Genomic DNA, 4,998 nt, shown 5'->3' with positions numbered 1-4,998 from the left:
TCTCTTAACATTTTTTGCTTCAATATTAAGCTGGATCTTATTAAGATTACTTATTTTCATCTATTATTATTTCTCTAATTCAAATTTGTGCATACTTTTAGCTATTAACAATATGGTGAGGAAGCACAGAACTGATGCTTTTGGTTTAGGTGAAAGCTCAAAATATCAAGAGACAAGTGTTGTGGCATTACAGTAACTTCCCCCTTGTCACGGATGTTGAAGTTAGTGTCTTCGTGGGGCTTTCCCTTTGGATGCTTTGAGCAGATATATAATGCTATCTGCAGCTAGTGCTCTTATGCTTCTAAAAAAAACTTTCATTCATGACTATAGTCTTCTCCTTATTCATTTTGTTATTGTAATTAAGTTATTAATTTGTTATTATCATTTTTTGCCAAACAGGCACCTCTTTAACCTGATGGAGCCCAGTGCGATTATTTTGTCTTGTAATATATGAGAGATATCATTGAAGGCACCACATCCTTTGACAAACCTTCGCTACGACCAATAGTAATATTAGATACACTACGTGAATAATGTTCTTTAAGGGCACACATAAATGCCCTTATAATATATTTTTAATGACACTAAAGCTATGATGACATTATCAAAAAATGTATTAAAATGTAATGTCACCTTAGATCTTTTGATATTCCTGACATTTGTATAATATCATTATAAAATATTTATGCTAACTTCAAAAATATCTTAATTTTAGAGATACTGACAATCGAAAATGTCAGGAAAGATAATTTATAAGGTCATTTAAAATATCACCTTAACTAATCTATAATGATACTATTAAATGTCAGTTATAATAATTTATAAAGATATTAATAATTATCACTAATATTTATTCAAAATATATAATTTTAATTCAAAATTTACATATCATCACAATTCACCCATTATATAAAAAATTTATATCCAATTCATCCACCACATCATCACCATTCATTACAATTTATCACATCATCACAATTCATCCACCACATGCCACTGAATTTTTATTCATCTAATTATCATTTGAGTCAAATTTACAAATGTAATACTATTGTAAAAATATTGATTCCAAAACTAGTCAAAACTAGCTAAAAGTATTTACAAATGCACTCAAAACATTAAGTTCCTCCAACTCCATTTTGTTTAGAAAAACATATATCAAGTCACCTTCATTTGTTGACACTATATCCAGTTCCTCCAACTCCATTTTGTTTCCCGACAAGCTTGCTGCATTGCATGTTTTCACAAAGAAAATCAAACTAATTAATTTAATAATAAAATGTGCATGCAAATTGAAAATTGTGCATAATTTTTTATTTGTTTGATTAGAACTAATTAATGGCTAAGTTCATATTTGGGAATCAATTTATTAGTACTGAATCAGTTTGAATCATGTCAAATGAGACAAACAAATGATTGATCGACTCATACAATTTGATCTATTTTGTGTACAAATTGAATTGTGTGATTTGAATTGTAAATCGTATGATTTTGATAACTATGCTAAAAAGTAACAATTTCACACTCCATCCTTTTTCTAAAAAAAATGACAAAAAACAAATGTACTAGAAATTATATTCATAGAAGCATAAAGCATATCACAACTGTAATAAAAATGAAAACAATGCCAATGTGTCTCAAGAGGTAGAATAACATCAATTATAGGGTAATATTCTTAATGAAAAAGGAAAATTATTTAGAATAAGACATTCATGATTATACTAATGAAGATTCCTTCAATAATACTACTAGAATCATGCATAATCAGAAAAATAGTCTAATAGTTAGATGAAAGACCTTCAAGGACAGTATAAAGAAAAATATATGTGTGAGAGAAAGTAAACAAAATATAGAAAAAATGTTTAATAGAGACCGGATACCAAGGAAGAGTTAGGTCAAACTATCACAAGAACTTGGATTGTGATTTATGATAAAGAATAAAAAAATTTATCTGCTCTTGAGATGACAAAAGGTGGAAGCTCATGACTTTGATAGTGAAAAAAGTAATATGGGACCGCAAACCAAATCCTATCAAAACACAATGTTATTCAGAATCTATTAAATAGATACATATTTCAAACAAGAAATAATGAATCAAATTTTCACTCATCTAGATACTTAGCTATCTTCCATATACACGTGTCTTTTAGTGGTGGTAGAATTAGTGAGATTTTTACCCACATTAAATAGTTAAGTCCTGAACAACAACTGACTTTGTGCAATCTACATCATATTTAACTTGCAATCATGGTATTAGACTATAGTCTTAATGATCAAGTGCAATCAATTGTTGTAGGAAAGCATGAATCCAGCTTTCTTCATAACACGGAAGTTCTTAGTGACTTCTTCAAGTATAAATCATGATTTTTCAAGATGCCTACTAGTCATCTCAACACCATGTGTTACTTTGGCCATAGTAAGTCCCACTCACTTTCATCACTTCATGTTGCAAATGATTTGAATCAAGTTTTTTATGGTAAAGGACTCATTCAATATCAGTTGGTATTTCAATGTGAATTTTCTTGGTAAAGTAAGTCAATTAAGTAGTTTCTCAAAGTCAAAAGAATCGTTATTTTTTCTCAAGGAAGTGTTATTGCTAAATGTCAAACTGATAGCAATTGAACATACAAGAGGAAAATTAGAAATGATTGTCATGGCACCAACAATGAGTAGTTTTACCTATATCCTAGACTGCGGGCTTCAACCTTTTACCCCCAATGTTTGACAATCTTTACTATAAAATCAATACATGCATAATATAGACAGATGGATTCTTAAGTGCAAATTCAACTAAGAAAATAAATCAACCAAATTGTGCAAAAGATAGCTGAGCAAATTCTTGATTCAAACAAAAAACAAGTATAAAATTTGAAATACAATTCCTTGAAATTTATCAAACTGCATACAGACCATAAAGATTGAAGACAAATTATCTAGAAAACTGAAATATTTTGTTAAAAATATGTCTCTGCTTTCCAACTCTATTCATGTGAAACTTTTGCCCACTCCAATAAGCAAACAACATTAGCCGTCTAGAATTGATAATGAATAAATCCTCAAGAAAGAGAGGAATTGATGTAAAGTGATGTCACATAGTCTCTATATATATCGACAACAATGAATGTAATAGTAAAATGTCAATGCAACAACAATAAATTTCATCCCATTCCAATATAAAAGGCTAAAAAGACTCGATTTCCCATTAATTATCAAAGAGGTAAAAAGGATCAATGACAATAACCAAAAGAGAACCGATTGTAGGAAAAATATCTTCAAAGGAATCAGAAGTGAATCTGAGAAGATGATTGCTTTTAACGACTCTAGAATTGCCACAAAGCAACAACTTAAACAAATAATCGAACTCTAGATGGTTCAGAGATGTCGAATTCATCGTAGTAAATGATTCCAAAAACCCTAACAAACAATATTACAATCTAAAAAAAAGGTGTTAGATAATAGGGAGAAATCAGGATCAAATGAGGCATCAATCCATTGCAAGAAAAGTTGCATCCAAACCTTAAAAGTACAGAATTGGGAGGAGAAACTCGATATCTCGGGCTTTGCTCTTCCTTGCTTGCTGTAGAGAGGAAAGAAACCTTGCTATTACAGAGAGGAAATTAAGAAAGAAGGTGGTGCCGCGGAGAGGGAAGAACCCTTGCTATCGTGGATAGGAAAGAAAGAAGGGGATGTCGCGGAGAGGGAAGAACCCATGTTAGAGGGAGAGGGAAGGAAAGGATCGGCATTGAGAAGGAAAAGTTTAGGTTATAAAAGTAAAACAAATTTATTAATATGTTATACATGTGTAAATAATGACATTTATAAACTATATCATTATAAGAGGTCTAATATGATATTTTTTAAAAAATAATAATCATTTTTCATTAGTGTCCTTATGGAAGGTTTATAACTACATTTTTAAATAAATGTCATTATAAAAGTGTCATGATAGACCTTTTTTCTAATAGTGATATTTTCAAATTTTTTTATTGAAACCTTCTTTTAAAATAATTTGTGCAATTAACATTTTCACTCAATTTATTCACATGTCATTCACAAAAACTATGATAGCAGCAAAAGAAATTGATGAAGTACATTATGAATGGGTGGATTGCATACAATATCACATCTCCAATGAGTCAAAAATTTAGGTATTGCGGTTATGAACTTCTGGTGTTTTCGTTATGAACTTTTGGTGTTGTAAATTTTATTGTAATCTAATGTATGTTTGTAAGGAGTGACGTAAATGGGGGGGACAAGTGTCGTACTTGTATATATGTTTGATGTTGCTTTGTATATATATTTGATGTTGCTTTATTTTGATGTTGTTGTAATGATGTATCTAGTAAATTAGTTATATAGACAATGGTTTGTTGTGTTGAGAAATGATAATAGTAAAATTGGGTTTAGTTCTTTTCAATACAAATAACAACGGTTAAAAATTGTTGTCTACGAGACCCAAATAACTATTGTAAATTAATGTATTGACAAAGATAGATCACCCAAAGATAACGGTTATAAATCGTTGTCTATTTGCTTGAAACACAGTGGTGAAAAATCATTGTCTGAAACCATGGTAAATTGATGCATTGAGAAAGATAGGGTGCTCAAAGACAACGGTTATAAATAGTTGTCTTTTCGTTTGAAACACAATGGTGAAAAATTATTGTTTGAAATCATGGTCAATCGAAGTGTTGAGAACGATAGGCCACTCAAAGATAGCGGTTATAAACCATTGTCTTTTCACTTGAAAGACAATGGTTTTTCAATGGTTAAAAACCATTGTTGTTTTGATGAAAAGACAATGATTTTTTACCGTTGTCTTTTGAGGCTCCTATCTTTCTCAATGCATCGATTTATAATGATTTTTTGGAGTCTTTCACAATAGTTTTTCACCATTGTCTTTTAGTAGATTTATTGTTGTGAGGGCACATTTAACTCTGGAGTAATATATAAACCCATTGAACTTAGAATGAATCAAATCAGAGTTTGTTAGGTCTA

At 30.2% G+C, this 4,998-nt stretch overlaps 1 long non-coding RNA gene across 1 annotated transcript; it reads right to left on the bottom strand.

Moving 5' to 3' along the window:
* Positions 1–978: 978 nt before the first annotated feature.
* On the bottom strand, positions 979–3,783 carry LOC122006231. Its single transcript, XR_006118655.1, has 2 exons — positions 3,517–3,783; positions 979–1,227 (listed from the first exon to the last, which is right to left on the bottom strand). It is a non-coding gene; the product is annotated as an uncharacterized LOC122006231 (long non-coding RNA).
* Between the last annotated feature and the right edge of the window lie 1,215 nt (positions 3,784–4,998).

The sequence above is a fragment of the Zingiber officinale genome, chromosome 7B (genome assembly GCF_018446385.1).
Source record: "Zingiber officinale cultivar Zhangliang chromosome 7B, Zo_v1.1, whole genome shotgun sequence".
Lineage (NCBI taxonomy): Eukaryota > Viridiplantae > Streptophyta > Magnoliopsida > Zingiberales > Zingiberaceae > Zingiber > Zingiber officinale.
Note: the sequence above shows the minus strand (reverse complement) of the source record. Positions and strands in the feature narration are given on the sequence as shown.